Here is a 26413-nt window from a genome sequence, read left to right as displayed (position 1 = left end):
TTTAACCTGAGTACTTGTTATTTCCATGGTCTGTTTCAACTGTCTTAGTACTATGTGTAGTGTGATAAAGCTCTTTTTTGTACCCGGTATGGTCATTCGCATGACTCGTGCATAGTCTCTCTGCGGAGACATTACATTTGGCCATCCAGGTAATTCCTGAGCTTATATTATCATTAATGGACTGTACCTTTCTGTGTGTTATAACCCACAGATACATTGGTGTTTTGTGGTGTCTGTGACCCTGCGCTTCTCCGTATCCTTGCATCATCTGTAGCTGTTCCATTCTTTATACTTTATCCATACCCATTACTCTATCAACGAATATATTGAGAACATTAGTGCTATGGATCCAATGGATACCAGTCAATATATATGTTATTTGGTCCAGGAACAACGTTTTCCTCTACACATCTTTCTCATGTAATTTTTATACTAAAATAGAATTTGTATTTATATTCCAATGTGGCTATGTATATGTATATTTATATATTACCGCACTAATATCGTTTTTTTTTTATATAAGATGATAACAGATATCTGCTCTGCTAGACACATTTATTGTGTGTCTTTAAGTTTTTTTACAGTGTTAGAAATGTTGTGGAAGTGTTTATTTTTAATATATAAGAATATTATAATGAAAAGAAAAAATTAGAGCAAAAAACGCACATACTTAGAAATTACCGCATGAGAAACGCATGGATGCCGCAAACAGCCAAAACCGGAGTTTGATCCGGAATTTGGAAGCTACCGAGCGGACTATAAAAGGAAGTGACACTACAATGGGGGTAGAGCCACTGAGGAAGGGGAGAGACGTTTCCGAAACGCGTCTGGCGAGTTCACCCCCACAAAGAAGGATCCAGAGTCATCAAGAAAGTCTTTCAGATATCGGAGCGCTCCATAGAAATCTGACTTGAAATCACCCTGAGAAGAAACAGACCGGACTTCCTAACAGGCAAATCCCGCGAGACTAACATCACGTGACCATTGTCTCGAGCGAGGACGCCAAACAGCGCACATGGAAGCAGACATGGCGTGGTGAGTAGCGGTGAGAGGGAGAGACTTCCCAGTGACCGGACCCGAATTGAAGGGTAAGACAGATCCGGCCCCGTTGTAACTCCAACCTGCAGCTTTGTATCCATTTCATGCTTCATCCTGTGATACAATTGTATCAGTTTGAACTATACACTTCTCTCTGGATTACTATTTTCATCTGGCCATAGGCCACTGCTGGACAAGTGTCTATCACAACCAGAAGATTTCATCAGGAAGGACATTATCCCACACTAGGATGCACTTTATGCGCTTTAAAGGATACTGATAATCACCCACAGATTGTTGTCCCCAGTGCTCATTTATCTGCGGTTTTATTCTTAATTACTGTTATATGTACATTGCTCACATTTCTATATATTTTATCATTATTTTATTCATTATAGGATTTTAATTTTATGTCTGTATTTTATATATGAATAAATTATCATCTTGATTGATCCCACATATTGGAGTGCCAGCCTTCTACTTGTTTTACTTTATAATAAATGTATACTTTTATATATCATTTCCACTTGTTCGTTTTGGTTTACCTTAGATGTTTTATGAGTGGTAATCGTAGCTGTCTGGTTGACAGGTGGCCTTTTGTAGGTTAACAGTTGGGATGCGCGGACAGGAGACTGTGGGCGTTGGCCGCGCTTGACACAGCCAAGGCGTTCGACTCTGTAGAGTGGCCTTATTTGAAACATGTCCTTGGATGTTTTGGTTTTGGTCCTAGTTTCATCAGGTGGGTCAATATCATTTATAAATCCCCATCCGCGAATATTCTGATCAATGGCTCCCTATCGTCAACGTTTGCACTATATAGGGGGACCAGGCAGGGATGTCCCTTGTCGCCTCTTTTGTTTGCGGTAGCTATCGAGCATTTAGCATTACGAATCAGGCAAAATAGTATTTTTAAAGGCATAGCTATGGGAAATAGGGAGGACAGACTGGGCCTATATGCTGATGACCTCATTTTGTACATGGACTCGGTAGAGGTTACCCTGCCCCGAGCAATCACATTGATTGAGCGGTTTGGGGTCTTCTCTGGTCTATGCATAAATTGGGCAAAATCGGCCATAATGCCGCTATGGGCCGCAGAGTGGCCATCGGTATATCAGAATCTAATGGTAGTTGACAAATTCAAATACTTAGGAGTCAATATCACTAAGGACCCTGCAACCTCACATGACCTAAACACGAGTCCCTTGGTGTCATATTTTGTAGATAAATTTAAGTCTTGGAATACCCTACCGCTGTCTACCATGGGATGCGTAAATCTAATCAAAATGGTACTTCAGCCCAAGGCTTTGTATCTTTTGGCACATGCGTGTGTACCCATACCACGTAAATTCTTCGATAAACTTCATTCTCTCATGGCGACATTTATATGGGGTAAGAACAGGCGTAAACTGGCCGTGAAATCCTTACAGAGGAGCTGGGATGAGGGCGGGGTGGCCCTGCCGGATCTATTCTTGTATTTCCTTGCCGGCCAGCTGCGTTACTTGGTGCCATGGGTGACCCAGGATGTGCTTCCTAACTCAGAATACTACTTGCAGGAGTATTTGCATCTCTCCACCCTGTGGCCGGTTTTGGAGGGCCCGTCATCTCTAACAGGTCCACTCATATTGATTCACAAGCTGACGCATCAGGTGTGGAGGGCTGCAAAGATGCAGCAATACAGTGATCTACCAGATGATATACAACTATGGAACAATCCATTATTTCCACATTTGTTACACTGTGAAGGAGAGAGGATATGGAGAGGGTACGGTGTTTACTGTTTGAAAGATCTTTATGAGAATGGCATTCTGTTCTCCTTTACTCAGTTACAGACCAAAGCGGGTGTCTTAAGGCCACATTTCTTCAGGTATTTGCAGCTGAGACACGCCCTTCAGGCCCAGATTCGAGATCTTAAAAGACAAGTATCTCTATATCCGCTCATTGGGGTCTTCAGAACACAAGGACCGAGGGGACTGATATCCGCCTTATATACACATTTGCTCAACCTTAAAATTTCAGCTTCTCCACTGAGTGCGGAATGTAAATGGAGAGGGAATATACCCACATTGACAGATGGTGAGTGGAGTGAGGCCCTTGAAGTTCCGATAACTGTATCCCCGTCCCTTACTAACAGATTGATTCAGTTATTTATTCTGCATAGGTGTTACCTCACCCCTACTAGGCTATATAAAATGGGTAGAAGATCACACACCGGATGCCATAGATGTGCTCAGTTGGGCGCGGATTTCTGGCACCTGGTGTGGGACTGTAGTTACATTCAATCATTTTGGAGGGGGGTAGTGGAGCTCATTTCTTCCCTGATCCCAGATACTTTGGCAGTTTGCCCGAAGATTTGTGTCTTGGGAATATTAGACGAGGATTCGAGACCACGCTACACACTCACCTTCATTAGGGAGGCCCTGTTTTTAGCCAGGAAAGCTATTGCTCTTAGGTGGATGGCGGACAGGCCACCCACGATTACTCAATGGAAGACTCTTGTTAACAACATAATTCCCTTTGAGAAGATTATGTATTCCCGTAGAGGATGCCCACAGAAGCACCAAAAGATATGGGGGCCCTGGTGTGACTCTCCTCTGACTGCCACGACAGTTCATCTGCACTCTGTAACCTAATTGTCTCATTACGTTCTGATACCTGCTACGGCAATCCGGATCAATGTTCACTGTAGAGAATTAACCATGTGTCATCGTTTTTTGTATGGATGCTTACTGCTAAGTGCACTATTGATACGTCTTGACCATCAATGACTTAAGGAGGACAACCTTTATTGCTGTATTGCACCTAGGCATTGTGATGCGTAACTAATTGTACTTGAATGTGACTGTTTTATTGTATTTCTTGCTTGTTACTTTTCAATAAAGCGAGTTTAAAAAAAAATAATAATAGGCAGCTGGGCTCAGCAGCGATGTCTCTGTTTTTGGGATCTGAGGCTTTTCACCGTGCTGGAGGGCTGAGAGCTGCATGCTGGGGAAACAGGCCCCCTAAAGTCTGATGTGGACTACTGGAGGCAGATGACTTGTGTTATATGAACTTTCCATTGTATGTGAATTAACACCAAGACTGCAAAGATACATGCTGTTTTGTGCAATTGCCTCAAGTGTGAATAAACACTGACATTTTTAGTTAAGAACTTGTATTTTGCCTCTGTACTGCGCCCGCTTACCCTATCTATCAGAGTGAAACCCCACATTCCCCAGACTTATTGTAGACATACTTAGATTTTTCAAGGTCCCATCGCTTTATATCAAGACTACTAACTATATATATGGAATCTTAGGTGATAAAGGTACCTTTGTAAAGCTACCTCCCTTGACAGCATGTGAAACTGATTTACAACAAATCTTTACTGATCAGGACTGGGTTAAAGCCATGGCCTATTTAGCTACCACATTTAGATGTACAACGCATTATGAAGCAGGCGTAAAGACCCTCCTTCATTGGTACTTGACTCCACATAGATTAAGTAGAATGTACTCAGAGGTATCCGCTTGTTGCTGGAGAGACTGTGGGAAAACAGGAACTTTACTGCATATCTTGTGGAGTTGTCCCAATTTGATAGATACCATATTTTTCGCCCTATAAGATGCACTTTTCCTCCCCCAAAGTGGAGGAAAAATAGCAGTGTGTCTTATGGGGTGAATGCTGCGCCCGTCCGGTGAATATGCTGAGAGGGAGGAGGGGCTGGGGGCCGGCATCTGTTTCTGTAATGGCAGCAGGGCCCGGTGCAGTCACTGTATTCTACTACACCGGGCCCCGCTCTCTGTAGTATACGGTAATCATATCTAACTTGTGGCTATTGTTTAAAGTATTCCAATCCTCTTAAATCTAGTGCTGTACTACTTACAACTAACTTCTTGGCAGTCAGAAGGCCGGGCGGGCGCTCGTAGCGTAGCTCACTACGCTCACTGTGCCTGCGCCGCCCACTTTATGAATGAAGCAGGCGGTGCAGACGAAGTGAGCGTAGTGAACTGACTCTGACTTCTGACTGCCAAGAAGTTAGTTGTAAGTAGTACAGTGCTAGATTTAAGAGGATTGGAATACTTTAAACAATAGCCACAAGTTTGATATGAATACCGTACAGTACAGAGAGCGGGGCTCGGTGTAGTAGAATACAGTGACTGCTCCGGGCCCCGCTGCCATTACAGAAACAGATGCCGGCCCCCATTCACTACACAGGGACACTGTTTTGAGGAATCTGTGGATGACACATAAGATGCTATATATGTGTGATCCACAGATGCCCCCATAACAGTGCCATCCACAGATGCCCCCACAATGATCCCCCATAACAGTGCCATCCACATATGCCCCGATAACAGTACCATCCACATATGCCCCCATAACAGTGCAATCCACAGATCTCCCATAATAGTGTCATCCACAGACCACCATTACGGTAGTTCAAAACCCACCAAAAGCACACCTTTTTTTTATTATTTTCCTCCTCAATGCGTCTTATAGGGCGAAAAATACGGTACTCATTAACACTCCAAAATGACAAACTAAATGGGATCTGAGGGAACCAGAGTTATAGTTAGTTCATACCTGTTCATTTGATGATCTATTTTATGTGTTGATATACGTAGAGGTACCAGGTACGGCAGCATCCATGCGGATACCCTAGCGCCTATGCATAGAGATAGCAAATAAATATATTTGAATGGTACTCATCCCTATGGATGGAGACATGGCGTGATGTTGAGCAGAATACAATGTCCATTTCTATATACATGGCTGTGTCCACAAAAAGTATATTTATTCTTATTGTACTGTTGAAAAATTCAATAAATAGATTGAAAGAAAAAATTCCCATAGCAAAGTAGTCAAATCTCACTGAAATCTGTCAAAAATATATATAAAAAAAATGTATGGTAAAAATTACGATTTTCTTAAAAGTTATTGTTACTTAAAAATAATGAAGTTAAACCATTAAAATGTTTGTAACATACTTAGTATGAAATACCACAAACAGTATTTGGTATCCCTGTAATCATAATAAGCTATGCAATATAGTGAAAACATTAATTATGGTGATTGATAAATGGCACAATTTCTCCCCTTCATGTCAGTAATACAGGTCCTTCTCAGAAAATTAGCATATTGTGATAAAGTTAATTATTTTCTGTAATGTACTGATAAACATTAGACTTTCATATATTTTAGATTCATTACACACCAACTGAAGTAGTTCAAGCCTTTTATTGTTTTAATATTGATGATTTTGGCATACAGCTCATGAAAACCCTAAATTCCTATCTCAAAAAATTAGCATATCATGAAAAGGTTCTCTAAACAAGCTATTAACCTAATCATCTGAATCAACTAATTAACTCTAAACACCTGCAAAAGATTCCTGAGGCTTTTAAAAACTCCCAGCCTGGTTCATTACTCAAAACTGCAATCATGGGTAAGACTGCCGACCTGACTGCTGTCCAGAAGGCCATCATTGACACCCTCAAGCAAGAGGGTAAGAGACAGAAAGAAATTTCTGAACGAATAGGCTGTTCCCAGAGTGCTGTATCAAGGCACCTCAGTGGGAAGTCTGTGGGAAGGAAAAAGTGTGGCAGAAAACGCTGCACAACAAGAAGAGGTGACCGGACCCTGAGGAAGATTGTGGAGAAGGACCAATTCCAGACCTTGGGGGACCTGCGGAAGCAGTGGACTGAGTCTGGAGTAGAAACATCCAGAGCCACCGTGTACAGGCGTGTGCAGGAAATGGGCTACAGGTGCCGCATTCCCCAGGTCAAGCCACTTTTGAACCAGAAACAGCGGCAGAAGCGCCTGACCTGGGCTACAGAGAAGCAGCACTGGACTGTTGCATGTCATTCGGAAATCAAGGTGCCAGAGTCTGGAGGAAGACTGGGGAGAGGGAAATGCCAAAATGCCTGAAGTCCAGTGTCAAGTACCCACAGTCAGTGATGGTCTGGGGTGCCATGTCAGCTGCTGGTGTTGGTCCACTGTGTTTTATCAAGGGCAGGGTCAATGCAGCTAGCTATCAGGAGATTTTGGAGCACTTAATGCTTCCATCTGCTGAAAAGCTTTATGGAGATGAAGATGTCATTTTTCAGCACGACCTGGCACCTGCTCACAGTGCCCAAACCACTGGTAAATGGTTTACTGACCATGGTATTACTGTGCTCAATTGGCCTGCCAACTCTCCTGACCTGAACCCCATAGAGGATCTGTGGGATATTGGGAAGAGAAAGTTGAGAGACGCAAGACCCAACACTCTGGATGAGCTTAAGGCCGCTATCAAAGCATCCTGGGCCTCCATAACACCTCAGCAGTGCCACAGGCTGATTGCCTCCATGCCACGCCGCATTGAAGCAGTCATTTCTGCAAAAGGATTCCCGACCAAGTATTGAGTGCAGAACTGAACATAATTATTTGAAGGTTGACTTTTTTTGTATTAAAAACACTTTTCTTTTATTGGTTGGATGAAATATGCTAATTTTTTGAGATAGGAAATTTGGGTTTTCATGAGCTGTATGCCAAAATCATCAATATTAAAACAATAAAAGGCTTGAACTACTTCAGTTGGTGTGTAATGAATCTAAAATATATGAAAGTCTAATGTTTATGAGTACATTACAGAAAATAATGAACTTTATCACAATATGCTAATTTTCTGAGAAGGACCTGTATACTATTTACTAAATGTTATGCCTGTTAAGAAAATAGCTTTTTAAGAACAGAGAATTCATACCTTCCAACATAGCAGGTATGTAGAATAATGGTAACTATTCTGTCTGCCTTACAGCATACATCTAAGCGCCATCCCGGGAACATCCCAACTCTGCCAGAAACGCCCACTTATGGGTAGGGCTTATTTTAGCCCCACCTGTTTTCAGCCTAGGACAGTAATTCTCAGCCTGGTAACAAACATTAATATAAAACAAAAAATAACTTTATTGCGGATTCAATACTAAAATCTGGGGCAATACAGCCCACCTAGAAACCCGGTGTGCGCCTCAGGTGACGTACCCTTTTCTCTAGCAGTAAGGTCTGTTGCCATAAACGAGCAACTGTACTTCTTTCTCTCTAAGAGGATGGTAACTTTTCTTCAGAAATGCAAAGATGGAGGCCCCTTTGGGTAGGCCTCACACTGTTAAGGCAACATACAGGTCTTCTCTCTCTGGTTCCATGTGCAAAACGCCCAAGCTCCTTCCTCAGAAGAGGTAGGGTTCAACCTCCCTCCTTTTCAGTGGGCACATTATCTAAATAGTGTTTCCATTTCAGCTCCTGGATTACAAACATTGAATGGAAAAAGTGTATTAACATCAACATTGGACTTTGAGGTACAATAAGTCCCAACTTAAAGGTGTTGTCCAAGATTATAAAAAATTGCCAGGAGGCCAGCCCACAAACTTCAAAGTCACATGTTGTTCTTGCACTCATCACTGCTGAGGACATCGATTGACCGACAGTGGTGACGTGCAAGCAGACTGGTGGGGACCAGGATCAGAAGGGATGAGAGCTGCAGAGCTGGAACTGAGACTCTCCAACCAGGTGAGTAGTTTTTATTCATTTATTTTATTAATTTTTATATTTTTTATAATATATTTTGCCGCTTACAATTTTTTTTCCTACTCTAGTCCCCTTTAACTTAGAAAATAATGGCTGCAAAAGGGTTGCTGCAGGGCTCATCTGTCCTACAACTTGCTATGTACATTGTACAATAGATACTTCTTATATAGGCAGAAGAATTATGACTACAGGGTTAATAGAATAACGGATTATGCATCATAGTGACGAGAATCTATCATGAGCAGCATCCGGGGACACACAACTGAGCGCTGTACATTAACACACACAGGGGTGGTAAAATGTGTGCGCAGTAATATGTTTGAGTGGTCTGAAAATAAATTTGGCCAGGAATGAGCAATGACAAGCACCTGGAAGTCAGAACAGTGAACACGGAGCAGAGCTGGGATTGCTGCCCTTCACATTCATATTTAATGCACATACATGGACTCCTGGCTGACTGAGCTCAGATCCATCTGTTCAAGTGGCTTGATGCCTGGTCCTAGATCTGCCAGTCTCCTTGACAAAGAGCGGAGGTGCCGTGCAGCACGTGGTTTGTGGAGGGGGGGGAGCTGGCATGACACAGAGCCATCATCTCCTCTGAACAGTGGGATGTCAAATGTTCTTGCCAGCACGGCCTGAAAATGCCACTCTGCCCTTTGAGTCATGATACTCAATTGCCATTCTGCAGATCACAGTTGCTAATACAAAAAAACTTTCTTCTTCTTCCAGGATTAAACATTTGTCTGTTCCCTTGTTCTGGGAGGCACGGGATTTTGTCATGTTTGAGAAATGGCTTAGGCTACTTTCACACTAGCGTTAATATTTTCCGGTATTGAGATCCGTAATAGGGGATCAAAACGTAACTGAACAGAGTGCTCCAAAATGCATTCTGCTCTCATACCGGAGAGCAAACCGCAGCATGCTGCAGTTTGCTTTCCATCCTGGGATGCGGAGAAAGACAGATCATTCATGACCCACAATGCAAGTCAATGGGGACAGATCCGTTTTCTCTGACACAATATGACACAATAGAAAATAGATCCGTCCTCCATTGACATTCAATGGAGTTCATGATGGATCCGTCTTGGCTATGTTAAGGATAATACAACCGAATCTGTTCATAACAGATGCAGATGGCTGTATTATCAGTAACGGAAGCGCTTTTGCTGAACCCTGCCAGATCCAGCAAAAAATGATAGTGTGAAAGTAGCCTTACTGTTTCATGGCTGCTCAAGATGTAAATTTCCGCAGTTACACCCATTATTAGTCCAGGGGACCTTATTGAAATGAGCTATATTCAAAATGGAAGGTACAAACTGAGCAGCACCCCTAGGGCCCCACAGGGGAAAGGAGGACCTCCTTTAAAGTCACATTTATTGAGTGATAGATGGACTCCTACTTAAAGGGAGTCTGTCAGCAAAAAACCTTTTCTCGACTAAGCAAAATGTCTTGGAGGGATGGTTCCCCAGACAAGTGGGCCCATTGGCAGGGACATGCACTTTGGTACACCATAGCTTTCACCGCCCTTCATCTCCCACTTTGCTTTGATTAACAGGGCCAGGCTTCCCTTGCATTTTTAATACTGGCTCTGAAATCCTGTGCTTATGTCAATTGTTCAGCCCCCGGTCCTCACCTTTTTGTTATGGACTATACTGCACATGCGGCGACATTTGAACAATCTGCGCGGGTGTGAGATTTCAAGACAGGGTTGATGATGCAGGGAAAGCCTGTCCCTGTCAATTAAAGCAAAGTGGGAAGTGCTAGGTGGTGAAAGTGGCTGAGCCATGGTGCTCTGAGAAATGCAGACCCTCCCAAGGTCCACTTGAATCCTCAATAGCATACAGATAAATGGATACATTCTCCACTCTACAGCAATAGATTTTTTTTTTTTTAAAAAAGGATTTTTATTGTTTGGGGAACCATTCCTACATGACATTATGCTTAGTTGAGAAGGAATTCTTGAGCTGACAGACACCCTTTAAAGTTCTGTTTCTCCCATCAACAGGCTATCACTGCTGTCTGCATCAGATCATAAACAAAGGAGCAGCTATCTAATGATGGACACTCTCTTTTCACTTCCTTGAAGACATAGGTCAGCTTAAGGACATACTATAACAGTCAAGTGACCATCCAAAAGCACAGACCCAAGGGATGGATTTGGTAGCAAATGGGCAATGGCAACAGATAGCTCTTTAGGGGAGCCACCAGGGATCATTATGTCCATGATGAAAACTCTCAGAAAATAAGCTCCTGGACAATAAAAAGGCCCTTATACTGTTATTGATGGCTACATTTGCACCAAAAATATAGTATTTTCAGTTCTATCTACCTTTTCAATAGAGATTATATATTTTGTATTGGCATCTTCTCCACTGCTGTACCGAGAACTATCTAGGACCAGTCTCCTCTATGAGAGTCCTCATATTTCTCATACTAAAGTATTTTCAAGGTCAATTTCATAGAAAGGTAATTAACATCTCATTAATTTGAAAAAATGTGGTGGAACCCTAGATGAATATTGAAGAATATACAAGCTCCCGCTTAAGATATTTGCTAGGGCTATATGTACTGTGTAGTACTACATGGAACATTTCATGACGTAAATATGAATGGGGTCAAATTTTGACCCACAAGTGATTCTCAGCCCTGGACTTCTTTCAAAATCACCATGTAGCCCCAAACTCAAGCCAATGTTATAGTCAAATGCTGAAAGTTGCTAATTCCTAGTGGTAGCCACTAAAATTCTATTTTATCGGTCGCGTACACACCACACACAGGGGGAGGGAAGTGACCACTGTGCTACACCCTCACCCCTTGCCCTGCCTACTTGCCTTGCAAGTCCTAATGACAGGGTACAACTGGACGGCAATCCCTAGCTTGCAATAAGTGCAGGGAGGACAGACCAGACAAACAACAGAATGTGAATGGACCGAGTCAATACCAGGAGAGCAACGAAGTACAAATGGAGCAAGCAGAGAATAGTCAGGAGAAGCCAGGGTCATAAATACCAGGAGAGTCATGAAGTACCAAAGGAGTCAGCAGAGAATCGTCAGGAGGAAGCCGGGGTCAGAATACCAGGAGAGCAGCAAAAGTACACAAGGAGCAGGCAGAGGATTGTCAGGAATTCAGCAGAAGGTAAGTATGCAAGGTAATGCAAATTCACAGTAGAAACCTAAATAACAGCCAACCTGTGGCTAGCAGGCTGCCTGTTTAAATACTGACTAGCAGGGGTCATGTGACGTGGCCAGCGTCACATGACTCACCCTGCTGCATAGGGATGAGTACCGAGTACTCTGCAGGCATCCTCGCTCCTGCACAGAGGTGGGGCGCCATCAGCGATGGGGAGAGCGAGCGCATCACCGGCGCCCCGTGACATCTATACCACTGTCAGGTTGGCCCACCAGAGTACCAGAGGATCCTCTGGTGGGTCCAGGCTCTTATACTATAGAGGAAACTAAAGGTACAAGAGAAAAATTCCATTTGAAGCTGCCTTTGGAGCCAACTCCTTGCTAGTAATGTCTATTTATTTGATTCAAAACCTATTAGACTTTATTGATGATATAGTGGTTGGGCCTCGACAATTATTTCCACTAGTGAGCCCCAGGAACCCCATTCCAACATGGTTACCATATAATACATCCATTATTCCTCATTATTCACTCACTAATTCATTGCAGTACAGCATTGAGGCACCATGTAACGCTCCAAAATTAGAAAGGAGAGCAGGGATACCCATATTCTGCAAGCACTAATGTGAAATTATTTTGAGGGATGGAAGGCTCCATATATAAATGAGGAATCATGGAGAAACCTAAACTCAATAGATTCAAGGTTTAAACAAAAAAAAAAAAGGGGAACTGCTATAAATTATGTGCCAGGGGATATGTTACTGTGTAAGCATCACCTAAATGGTTTTCACTCATGTATTGCCTCTGGGAAAATGTTAGTTAGTTGGAGAGAAACAGATAAAAGAGTTCCAACCATCTGCAAGTTTCCAGCTACAGGTAAGCCCCAAAGAAATCAAATACTAATATCTGCTTCATTGACCCATGCTCTGGATACAGTTACATTGGAATAAAGGCACCTTGCTGCATTAGGGGAATATTTGGAAGCCAATATCTAAGACTGCCAGGAGTTTAGTGAGCTAAGCTAGCTTGAAATGTCACATTAGAATAGCAAAGTGAGATAACAGGCGAGAGAGGCGAAATGACTGTATACTGTACAGATCAGGGAAAATATGGCGTGATAGGAAAATTAGTACAATTAGTTCAATCCCTCATCCTGATTGTCAGGACAATAGTTTGGGATTTAAGGATTAGTGTTAAATTGTAGACCAGGGTGATAATAAAGTCTTTGTTATCTTAGTGTGGTTTAATATATAAAAGTAGCCAGTCATGGTCACATTTCAGAGATACTGTAGATTCATGGCATAAATTGTGTTCTATATTTCACTTGAAATATTTTGAGAAATACAGTAGCGTAGAAAACAAGAGATGGACAGACTTGTTGCTTTAGGTGTTGCAAATGCCGAACCTGCTGTGTGAAAGCGGTCTTACAGTGCAAAACTGCAACATAAAATATACAAAATGTGTATGTCCCTAAAAGTAAGCCTTCTTTCACACCAGCGGCAGCCTTCTCCGGCAGGCTGTTCTGGCGGGTGAACAGCCTGCCAGATCCATGCTGCTGCTAGTGCTAGTGCACTCTACATGTCGTAGTTTTATTCCGGCCACCTCTCGGCATGTTGGGGTCGGAGCGGACCTCTGGCGGCACACGTGCACTAACGGAAGCACAGATCCAAAAAACGTAATTACACATAACAAAATGGCTGCACACCATTATATATATGATCAATAGAGCTAATAAATGGGGGTCATTCTAGATAAAAGTGGTACAATACTGACTATAAATGAGTAATGGAAGCTCTTAGCGCACATACGTGTCGGGCCCATCTACCAGGAGTCAAGGTGGCTTCTGCAGATGCGTCCCTAATGCTAAATATACTGCCTCACTTTGGACTTACTTAAGCCTACAATATTCAGGGCAGTGTAGGAACCAGCTACAAACATACTCTGCTCAGAAGTCCCAAGTAGATGGGCGTGTTCAGTCTAAAAGAGGTGCTACCCTCAATATATTGCAAGAAAATTTAGACTAGAACCTTCAGAATCATAGGTGCATATCCATGAAGCAAACATAATTAATAAAACAAAATGTCTGCACACCGTTATATATACAAACAATAGAGACAAGAAATGGGGGTCATTCTAGATAAAAGTGGTACAATACCGACAGCAGCACAGATCCAGCAGGCTGTTCACCCGTCTGAACAGCCTGCCGGAGAAGGCTGCCGCTAGTGTGAAAGTAGCCAAAAAAAAAATAGTAAGAGTAAAAATAAAGAAAAAAAAAAACTAAGACCATAATATTATATATTAAAATAACAGAAAAAAGGGATTCCATTGTAACACTTTATTTCACTGTAAATTACCAAAATGTAAAGAACTATAGATTAAAGGAAAATATTTATTTTTTCACTTTACCACTAAGAAAACGTACAAAAAGCAAAATGTTATTATAAAAAAGGTATGGAGAACATTCCCTTGTGTTATAAATAAAAGCTGTAGACATTAGTTTAATAGTTCAACAAACAGAAAAAGGGCTATTCAACCAATATATGTATAAACTTAATTAAAAAAAAAGTCTCTTCATTAAATGGTTACAGGAGTTTTCTAGATGTAAAATTCTTATGACCAATCCTCAATCATCAATTTAAATCGGTGGGGACCTGACTTCTGGCGCTCCACTGATTAGCTGTTTGAAAGGGTCACAGCCTCCTCAACGAATAGCAAGCACAGTGAAGCACATTGTATAATGTATAATGGCTGTGTTTGGTATTGCAGCCCTGACCCATTCACTTGGAATTCAGCTGCACATGCAGCCAACCAGTAGCGCAGGGGCAACACGTGAGGTGCACGGTGGACCGATGAGGGGCCAAATAATAACACACAGTTCATCAGTTTACTCACGGTTAGCAGATAGCCTCCCTGGGCTGGCAGCACAGTGTTGAGGTGGACAGCACAAAATCCTCCGGGTCACACTCTGTAGTAGGGAAGCATCAGCCAAGATGGTGGTTGAGGTGCCCTTGATGTCAGGGGTGCTTAGGGTGTTTGTTGCGGCTGAGTCCCTTGATGGTTTTTGTCGTGATGCCAGAACCGTTAATGGTGGTACAACCAATAGTGGTAATAATGAGGTAGACAGTGGTAAGATGCAACTCACAACTTTTACTTTTGATGTCTTTGGTTGCAGCAGTACAAAAATGCAGTTTCTTGACGGTATAGAATTGATTCTGCAAATCCACTGTTTCTAGGCTTTTCAGGTTTTTAGTTTGGAGCAGTGGGTTAGGTGTACCTGGTTCCTTTTGATGTGCTGGATCTTATTCCTTGTCCTTTCCCTACAAGCTGAATATTTAGACAGGAAAACTCAACTTCCTCTCAGAAGTTTGGTGTGGCTGCCAGAAGCTATAAATCCTCCACCATGCAAAGGTGTCTGTGGCACTCAATAATCACCGTTGTGGCCCTCAATAATCACCGATAATTACTTAGGAAGCTTGTTTCTTTTCCAGGGAGGCAAACTCTTCTTCTACTGGTCAGGGATGCAAGTCTATAGTCCGGCTACAGAAGGAAAACGCTCTTCTGCGCCTCACATCTGAGTATCACCTGCTAGCGAAGTTGGCTCCACTCACTAATCTGTGTCATAAAGTCTTCACTCTACATTTTCTCCCACTTATTTTTATCTGACCTCCTCAGATCTGCTCTCTTCTGAACTACATTTTTATTCCACTATCACCTGAACTAATCTGATCTGAACTTAACTGCCTCACTAGGCCATATAGGTGTATATATATATATATATATATATATATATATATATAAAAAGACCTGAACTAGCACCCCATCTAGTGGTGGGATGTATAAATTACACCTAATCTGCCTGTTAACAGGGATTTTGCAGATACATAAATACAAAGTTATACCATACTGTAAAAGGCAATTGTTAAGACCAAAAAGTACTTTTAAGCAGTGCCCACACACACGTAGTGGGATGCTGCACCCATAGGCCATGTGACCGAATATGACATCACTGTCCTTAGAAGACATGGTGGCACTGTTCAAACAGCTGATCAGTGGGGGTTTCAGGACTCAGGCATGCACTGATCTAATATTGATGACCTATCCAAAGGAGAGGTCTTCAATAGTTTAGTGTGTTGAATATCATAAAACATAGCTTGGCAAGCCTCTTAATTTTATAATTTTGCTAGGAATAGTAAAAAAAGTTAATAAAGAAAAAGGGAGATTGATTGAGAGATAGATCAAAATATCTAATTTGCATTAAAAAAAATTGAAATAAAAAAGTGGTTAAAAAGTAAAACACGCCCCAATGTGGTATCAATAAAAACTACAGATCGCCCCACAAATGGCTCCGTAGACATAAATGTAAAAAAGTTTTCATGTTTTAAACAAATAAAACACAAGAAAAGCTAGAAAGTATCGGAATGAAGGTAACAGGTCAGCTTTTCCGCATAGGGAACTCCCAAAAAATAAAATAAAAGCCCAAAAACATATGGCATAATTATTTTTCCAATTTCATCCCATTTGGATATTTTTCCCAGCTTCCCACTACATCGTATGCAACATTTACTGATGTCATTAGAAACTACAACTTGTGCAGCAGAAAAACAACAACAGATATGTCTATGTGAACAGATAAATGTATGGCTCCAGGAGGTTACAAAGTAAAAACGAAAACAAGAAAATCCTCCAGTCTGGAAGGGGATAAGACTACAAGGAGGTTAATGCTTCTCTCACATAACACCAAGTCGCCTGCCTTCTACCAGTATTCATTATTAAATCTCTGGTTTCTGGTCCGTGTCATTCCTGTGATAATTAAGTGATGCTGCACAGCTAACCGCTAGCACAAGACTCAATTTATTATACAACAGGCTATTTTATTACCGTCCTGTCCATCAAATAAAGCGTTAGTGAGAGTTTACAGCTGTCAATTTTCATAAAGTATCACCGCTTCGACTTACTAATAATTCCAAATAGTTGTTTGCTTGCAAATCTTGACCTAACGTGGCTGAAGAAAAGTTGTATATGCCACCACATGCACCAACAGAGCTAATAAATGTGTCACATTAGTGTTCGCCTGCAATTCCACATAAATTATCTCCAGAGCCGTAAAGTTTTTTTGTTTTGTTTTTTGCATTGTAAATCTAATTGTGCAGATGAAATATTAAAGCAACAGAATAGAAATAAAAATAGTCTAGAAACCAGTTACAGTAGAATATTGAATTAATTTGCTGCAGAAACATTATGTCAAAATGTACAGTCGTGGCCAAAAGTTTTGAGAATTACATAAATATTGGAAATTGGAAAAGTTGCTGCTTAAGTTTTTATAATAGCAATTTGCATATACTCCAGAATGTTATGAAGAGTGATCAGATAAATTGCATAGTCCTTCTTTGCCATTAAAATTAACTTAACCACTTCAGCCCCGCTAGCTGAAACCCCCTTCATGACCAGAGCACTTTTTACACTTCGGCACTACACTACTTTCACCGTTTATCGCTCGGTCATGCAACTTACCACCCAAATGAATTTTACCTCCTTTTCTTCTCACTAATAGAGCTTTCATTTGGTGGTATTTTATTGCTGCTGACATTTTTACTTTTTTTGTTATTAATCAAAATGTAACGATTTTTTTGCAAAAAAATTACATTTTTCACTTTCAGCTGTAAAATTTTGCAAAAAAAAACGACATCCATATATAAATTTTTCGCCAAATTTATTGTTCTACATGTCTTTGATAAAAAAAAAAATGTTTGGCAAAAAAAAAAAATGGTTTGGGTAAAAGTTATAGCGTTTACAAACTATGGTACAAAAATGTGAATTTCCGCTTTTTGAAACAGCTCTGACTTTCTGAGCACCTGTCATGATTCCTGAGGTTCTACAATGTCCAAACAGTAGAAAAACCCCACAAATGACCCCATTTCGGAAAGTAGACAACCTAAGGTATTCGCTGATGGGCATAGCGAGTTCATAGAACTTTTTATTTTTTGTCACAAGTTAGCGGAAAATGATGATGATTTTTTATTTATTTATTTTCTTAGAAAGTCTCATATTCCACTAACTTGCGACAAAAAATAAAAAATTCTAGGAACTCACCATGCCCCTCACAGAATACCTTGGGGTGTCTTCTTTCCAAAATGGGGTCACTTGTGGTGTAGTTATACTGCCCTGGCAATTTAGGGGCCCAAATGTGTGAGAAGTACTTTGCAATCAAAATGTGTAAAAAATGACCGGTGAAATCCGAAAGGTGCACTTTGGAATGTGGGTCCCTTTGCCCACCTAGGCTGCAAAAAAGTGTCACACATCTGGTATCGCCGTACTCAGGAGAAGTTGGGGAATGTGTTTTGGGGTGTCATTTTACATATACCCATGCTGGGTGAGAGAAATATCTTGGCAAAAGACAACTTTTCCCATTTTTTTATACAAAGTTGGCATTTGACCAAGATATTTTTCTCACCCAGCATGGGTATATGTAAAATGACACCCCAAAACACATTCCCCAACTTCTCCTGAGTACGGCGATACCAGATGTGTCACACTTTTTTGCTGCCAAGGTGGGCAAAGGGGCACATATTCCAAAGTGCACCTTTCGGATTTTGCAGGCCATTTCTTACACATTTTGATTGCAAAGTACTTCTCACACATATGGGCCCCTAAATTGCCAGGGCAGTATAACTACGCCACAAGTGACCCCATTTTGGAAAGAAGACACCCCAAGGTATTCCATGAGGGGCACGGCAAGTTCCTAGAATTTTTATTTTTTTGTCACAAGTTAGCGGAAAATTATGATTTTTTTTTCTCTTATTTCCTTACAAAGTCTCATATTCCACTAACTTGCGACAAAAAATAAAAAATTCTAGGAACTCGCCATGCCCCTCACGGAATACCTTGGGGTGTCTTCTTTCCAAAATGGGGTCACTTGTGGCGTAGTTATACTGCCCTGGCAAAAGACAACTTTTCCAATTTTTTTATACAAAGTTGGCATTTGACCAAGATGTTTATCTCACCCAGCATGGGTATATGTAAAATGACACGCCAAAACACATTCCCCAGCTTCTCCTGAGTACGGCGATACCAGATGTGTGACACTTTTGCGCATCTAGGCTGCAAAAGTGCCCAAATTCCTTTTAGGAGGGCATTTTTAGACATTTGGATCCCAGACTTCTTCTCACGCTTTAGGGCAGTATAAATACCCCACATGTGACCCCACTTTGGAAAGAAGACACCCCAAGGTATTCAATGAGGGGCATGGCAAGTTCATAGAAATGTATTTTTTTGGCATAAGTTAGCGGAAATTGATTTTTTTTTAGTTTTTTCTCACAAAGTCTCACTTTCTGCTAACTTAGGACAAAAATTAAAATCTTTCATGGACTCAATATGCCCCTCAGCAAATACCTTGGGGTGTCTTCTTTCCAAAATGGGGTCAGTTGTGGGGTGTTTGTACTGCCCTGGCATTTGAGGGTCTCCGCAATCATTACATGTATGGCCAGCATTAGGAGTTTCTGCTATTCTCCTTATATTGAGCATACAGGTAATGAGATTATCTTTTCCGTTCAGCCTCTGGGCTGAAAGAAAAAAATGAATGGCACAGATTTCTTCATTCGCATCGATCAATGTGGATGAAAAAATCTCTGCCAAAAAAAAAAAAGGAGGGGAAAGGCGTCTGCCAGGTCATAGGAGCTCCGCCCAAAATCCATACCCACTTAGCTCGTATGCCCTGGCAAACCAGATTTCTCCATTCACATCAATCGATGTGGATAAATAAATCATTTCCGGGATTTTTTTTTAGATTTTTTTTTATATACAAAGTGTTTGCCAAAGCATAGGAACGCCGCCTCCTCCTCAGCTCGTATGCCTCGGCAAACGTATCTGTTACTGCAGAGGAGAAAATCTCGTCTTGCAGCGCCGCATACACCGACTTGCGTGTAATCTGACAGCAGCGCAATGCTTCTGTCAGAATGCACATCAGTGCTGCAGCTAGTCGATCGGTTGGTCCACCTGGAAGGTAAAAAAAGAAAAAAAGAAAAAACCAGGCCGCAACGCAATAATTTTATTAACTTTGGAACAGAACATGTAAACTTTAACTTTTTGAACTAAACATTAACGTGTTTGCTTACTGGTGTTTTTTTTTTTTTTTTTACCTTTATAGAACAAACCTCTCCTCCCCCATGGGTCAATGTGCAAAGCGCAAATCGCCCAAAGATGTGGCGAAGTGCGTTATGCACTTTGTCCCAGGTGAAAGGAGACGTTTGCAGCAGCAGTGAGTGAATGGGCCCTAATAGCCCTGTGTGCCTGTCCTGGTGAGATGATCCCTATGCTAGGTGTACCTGTGTGTGGTACTTCCGGAAACACTCCCCTAAGCATAGGGCAGGGTGGTCAGGACAGTCAGGACAGAAATAGCGGGTGTCACGCCTTATTCCACTCCTGCTACAGACACAACATCTTTTTCGGGGTGACGGGTGGGTTGAGGTACCAGCAACGACATTGGGGAAATGTCGCTCGTGTAGACGGCTAACTACACTGGTGGATGGGGCCACGGAACCTCCTGGGTACAGGAGGTTCTCGATGATCTCTTCCTGAAATTTGAGGAAGGATCCAGTTCTCCCAGCCTTACTGTAGAGAACAAAACTATTGTACAGAGCCAATTGAATTAAATATACAGACACCTTCTTATACCAGCATCTGGTTCTGCGGGAAACTAAATACGGAGACAACATCTGGTCATTGAAGTCCACCCCTCCCATGTGAAGGTTATAGTCGTGGACTGAGAGGGGCTTTTCAATGACACGGGTTGCTCGCTCAATTTGTATTGTCATGTCTGCGTGAATGGAGGAGAGCATGTAAACGTCACGCTTGTCTCTCCATTTCACCGCGAGAAGTTCTTCGTTACACAGTGCGGCCCTCTGCCCCCTTGCAAGACGGGTGCTAACGAGCCGTTGGGGGAAGCCCGCGCGACTAGTTCGCGCGGTACCACAGGTGCCAATCCGTTCTAGAAACAAATGCCTAAAGAGGGCCACACTTGTGTAAAAATTGTCCACATAAAGATGGTACCCCTTGCCGAATAAGGGTGACACCAAGTCCCAGACTATCTTCCCACTGCTCCCCAGATAGTCAGGGCAAACGACCGGCTCCAGGGTCTGATCTTTTCCCTCATAGACACGAAATTTGTGTGTATAGCCTGTGGCCCTTTCACAGAGCTTATACAATTTGACCCCATACCGGGCGCGCTTGCTTGGGATGTATTGTTTGAAGCCAAGGCGCCCGGTAAAATGTATAAGGGACTCGCCTACGCAGATGTTTGCTCTGGGGTATACATATCTGCAAATTTCAGGTTGAAATGGTCTATGAGGGGCCGAATTTTGTGGAGCCGGTCAAAAGCAGGGTGGCCTCTGGGACGGGAGGTGCTGTTATCACTAAAGTGCAGGAAACGCAGGATGGTCTCAAATCGTGTCCTGGACATAGCAGCAGAGAACATGGGCATGTGATGAATTGGGTTCGTGGACCAATATGACCGCAATTCATGCTTTTTAGTTAGACCCATGTTGAGGAGGAGGCCCAAAAAAGTTTTAATTTCGGAAACTTGGACTGGTTTCCACCGGAAAGGCTGGGCATAAAAGCTTCCCGGGTTAGCGGTTATAAATTGTGTGCCATACCGGTTTGTCTCTGCCACAACTAAGTCTAAGAGCTCCGCAGTCAAGAACAGCTCAAAAAATCCCAGGGCCGAACCGATCTGAGCTGTCTCAACCCGAACTCCAGACTGGGCGGTGAAAGGGGGAACTACAGGTGCGGCTGAAGTTGGGGACTGCCAATCAGGGTTTGCCAGCACCTCAGGGATTCTAGGGGCTCTACGGGCACGTCTTTGCGGTGGCTGCGACGGGGTCACTACTGCACGTGCCACCGTACCAGCTTCAACTGCCCTTCTGGTGCTCGCTACTTCACCATGTTCTACGGCAGTGCTGGTACTAGGTCCAGGAAGGGCTGGGCTGCTGGTGTATGCCTCACCACGTAATCCGACAGCACCAGCCCCACTCTGCTGCTCTTGAAGCGGATCCTGCGCAACCTGCGGTCTAGCGACATGGGGCCGGGTACGCCTGCTGCTATCAGGGACCTCAGCCTCCTCGTCCGAACTTTGGGTCAGAGAGCCACTGCTTTCTACAGGTTCGTATTCTGACCCGCTAGATTCATCAGATGAGGGTTCCCACTCCTCATCCGACTGGGTCAGAAGCCTGTAGGCCTCTTCAGAAGAATACCCCCTGTTTGACATGTGGGCAACTAAATTTAGGGGTATTCCCTGAGACTACCCAAGAAAAAAAAAGCAAGCCTGTCTTACAAATGGGAGGCTAGCGAAGTACCGGAGGCCGCTGCGGTTGATAAAAAATATCAAAACAGTTTTTTTTTATCGCCGCAGTGCGTGTAAAGTGAATGTGCAGCGATCCCCAAAAATTTTTTTTTTCTCACTGCGGTGGGGCGGGTGTGGGCGAACGCACGTGTGGGCGACCGATCAGGCCTGATCGGGCAAACACTGCGTTTTGGGTGGAGGGAGAACTAAAGTGACACTAATACAATTATAGATCTGACCGTGATCAGTTTTGATCACTTCCAGATACTATAAAAGTACAAATGCTGATTAGCGATACGCTAATCAGCGAATAACGGACTGCGGTGCGGTGGGCTGGGCGCTAACTGATCCCTAAACTACCTAACCAAGGGGCCTAAACTATACCTAAAACCTAACGGTCAATACCAGTGGAAAAAAAAAGGGACAGTTTGCACTGATCACTTTTTTCCTTTCACTAGTGATTGACAGGGGTGATCAAAGGGGTGATCAAAGGGTTAATAGGGGTGATCTGGGGGCTAAGTGTGGTGTTGGTGGGTACTCATAGTGATGTGTGCTCCTCTGCTCCTCTGCTGGAACCAACCAACCAAAAGAAGGAGCAGAGGAGCACAGCAGCCATATAACCCCATCATATTTACTAATATGATGGGTTATGTGGCTTCTGATTGGTTTTTTAAAAATCAGCAACCTGCCAGCCGCGATCATTGGCCGGCAGGTTGCTGACAAAATACTTGGCTACGAAATGCGAGATGACGCGCCGATGCGTCCAGGAGGAACAAATCAACCACCTCCCGGACGCATCGGCGCGTTAGGCGGTCGGGAGGTGGTTAATCCCCAAAAAATCTTTCCACTGCATTTCATTGCTCTCATTAAAGAACCTGCTGAGATCATTTCAGTAATCGTCTTGTGATGCTTGAAATCATTGTTTTTCCATTGTTAACCATGGTGACCTGCAAAGAAACGCGTGCAGCCATCATTGCGTTGCATAACAATGACTTCACAGGCAAGGATATTGTGGCTACTAAGATTGCACCTCAATCAACAATTTATAGGATCATCAAGAACTTCAAGGAAAGAGGTTCAATTCTTGTTAAGAAGGCTTCAGGGCGTCCAAGAAAGTCTAGCAAGCGCCAGGATCGTCTCCTAAAGAGGATTCAGCTGCGGGATCGGAGTGCCACCAGTGCAGAGCTTGTTTAGGAATGTCAGCAGGCAGGTGTGAGCGCATCTGCACGCACAGTGAGGCAAAGACTTTTGGAAGATGACCTGATCTCCAAAAAAACATCAGTGACAGATTGATCTTCTGCAGAAAATATGGTGAATGGACTGCGGAGGACTGGGGCAAAGTCATATTCTCTGATGAAGCCTCTTTCCGATTGTTTGGGGCATCAGGAAAAAGGCTTGTCCGGAGAAGAAAAGGTGAGCGCTACCATCAGTCCTGTGTCATGCCAACAGTAAAGCATCCTGAGACCATTCATGTGTGGGGTTGCTTCTCATCCAAGGGAGTGGGCTCACTCACAATTTTGCCCCAAAATACAGTCATGAATAAAGAATGGTACCAAAACACCCTCCAACAGCAACTTCTTCCTACAATCCAACAACAGTTTGGTGAAGAACAATGCATTTTCCAGCACGATGGAGCACCGTGCTATAAGGCAAGAGTGATAACTAAGTCGCTCGGGGACCAAAACGTTGACATTTTGGGTCCATGGCCTGGAAACTCCCCAGATCTTAATCCCATTCAGAACTTGTGGTCAATCCTCAAGAGGCGGGTGGACAAACACAAACCCACTAATTCTCACAAACTCCAAGAGATGATTATGAATGAATGGTTTGCTATCAGTCAGGAATTGGACCAGAAGTTGATTGAGAGCATGCCCAGTCGAATTGCAGAGGTCCTGAAAAAGAAGGGCCAACACTGCAAATACAATGTAATGTAATTGTCGATAAAAGCCTTTGAATTGTATGAAGTGCGTGTAATTATATTTCACTACATCACAGAAACAACTGAAACAAAGATCTAAAAGCAGTTTAGCAGCAAATTTGTGAAAACTAAAATTGGTGTCATTATCAAAACTTTTGGCCACGACTGTATAGTAAGAAGTATAAGATCATATCTATCTATCTATCTGTAATATCTGTCATTGTACTCCTGGCTGTGATGATAATGTGATGACTACTGAAAAGTGATCTCTACAGACCAAGAAGTGGTCAGTGCAGTAGGCCTAAGAGAAGGGGGAGGAGTGGAAGACGGGAGTTGCGGTAGCGGCACTGATGGGAATAGTTGAATTCACAATGGCAATCCTCATTTTAGCACTCCCTGGGCTGGCGTGCAGAGAATTTGCTTCCCTTTCTTCCCCTTGGGGCACACCCTGGTATTGGGGTTACTCTGCTTGGTGCTGTTTTAGAATTACCTTGATGTTGGATGAGTAGGCACGGGCCCAGTGTAGAAAAAGGCAGTGTGGTTCTGTAGTGATGCAGGTGTTGGTTCTCACAATAATGAGGCCAACTTTGCTGGAAACAACCATTCCTTGCTTGCTTTGAAGTTTGAAGATTTTACAGCGGTTGCAGTTTTCACAGTTCTAGCAATTCTAGATGCTGCAAAGGTGGTTGACCGGCCTGGATGTTATCTCTCGAGTCTCCAGGTAATGGTGCTCTCTTCCCCGTTCATGGGGTGGCCCGCCTGTATGACAGACTATGTTCTGTTTCTTGCACAGGCTGATTTACCATCCTGAATGCCGTCACTTTTCTTCCGCAGAGGTTGGTTAAGGCTCTGTCTCTCAAGCTGGTTGGTTAAGTTCCTTCCCAGGGCTGCTTCTGCTTTCTCACCTTTCACTGTCTCGCTCTACTCTCAGTTTAAACTGCGTATAGCAGCCCTAAGTAGCAACTGTAACCCAGGGCTGGTAACTCCTCCACTGCCTTCCAGACACATACAGCAAAGACGGTATTCCACCCATCATTGACTTTTAGTAGTGGACCTTGGCATAGCAGTGGGACACTGCACCAATACAAAAAGTGCAGGATTTTAGGATTTCTTTTGTTTTGCTTAGTGATATGGAAAAAATAAATAAAAAATCAACAATAATTCTTTCAAATATATTCAAAGATTAACCAAACTTTTATAAAACCTACTTTTAAAATGTTCTAAATAGCCTGAAAAAGATTTCTTCAATACATTTTAGTAATCAGTAATAGTTTTCATACTCAAATAGGCTATCGCATCTTAAAATCATTATTCTGGTAGAATACGGATTTCACTGGGGGATGCAGTGAACACTGCACAGATCACTGCTCCAGCCTGTGCGCCCCTCAAGCTTGGCTACATTCTGACACAGCACATTGATACCCTGCCTCGCCCAGCTCAAGGCTCTCTATGGCACATTGCTACTCCTGTACCAATGTGCTATAGAGAGCCTTGAGATGAGCGGAGAAGACTCAGTCAGGGGCTAGCTCCGCTCAGCTGAATCTTGGCACAGCACAGGGTACCAATATGCCTGAGGGGTGCACAAGCAGAAGCAGTGATCTGTGCTCCTGTTCACTGCGGCCACCGGTGAAATCCGCACTCCGGTACATGTCAGCGCTGTACTAGAATAACGGTTTTAAGATATGATAGCACCCAGGACTTTGAGTGCCTATTTGAGTAGGAAAACATTATTATTGATGAATAAAGTATATTACAGAAATCTATTTAAGCTATTTAGAAAATTTTGAAAGAAGGTTTTAAAAAAGTTTAACATAAAAACTGGATTTAAATCATAGGTGAATTTCTCATGACACATTCCCTTTAGAAATCTAAGAATCCACGACCTATAGAAAGCATTCCAATTTCAGACTGTGACCTTGTGCTTTTATGTGGTCACAGATGGTATTCGATTGTGATCTAAATTTGGTTTAGTAGAACTACAGCATCTTATAGCGATCAAAGTCTGGTTCAGTAAAATCACAGGATTCAGTCTTGGTCTATGCCCGTTTTTGTGTCCTATGGTGATCTAAGTCCAGTTCAGCAGAACTGCAGGAGGTTTAGGCACAATGTGCATCATCGAGAAACCTTAAAATTCACCTATATTATGGGTGAAATCTGCCTAAGGCTCTGTTAATATCTTGTTTATAGCATGTCTCTAGTATATATTCCAGGGAAAGTGGCCCGTGTATTTGCCAAATGTATCCATAGGGCTCCATTCACCTGATATGTGTATATATATGTATGCCTATCAATAGTGCAATAGACTAGGTATACCATTGAAAAAAAATGCTCAGTATTTTTTATTTTTTTTTAACAATGGAAGCCTATCAGTGTTGTATCCCATTGTATGTGTCCCAAAGAGGGGTAGAGGGTAGTGACCACTGGCTCCACCCACACCCCTGTCCCTGCCTA

Source organism: Bufo gargarizans, chromosome 4, assembly GCF_014858855.1.
Source record: "Bufo gargarizans isolate SCDJY-AF-19 chromosome 4, ASM1485885v1, whole genome shotgun sequence".
In the NCBI taxonomy this organism is placed as follows: domain Eukaryota; kingdom Metazoa; phylum Chordata; class Amphibia; order Anura; family Bufonidae; genus Bufo; species Bufo gargarizans.
Note: the sequence above shows the minus strand (reverse complement) of the source record.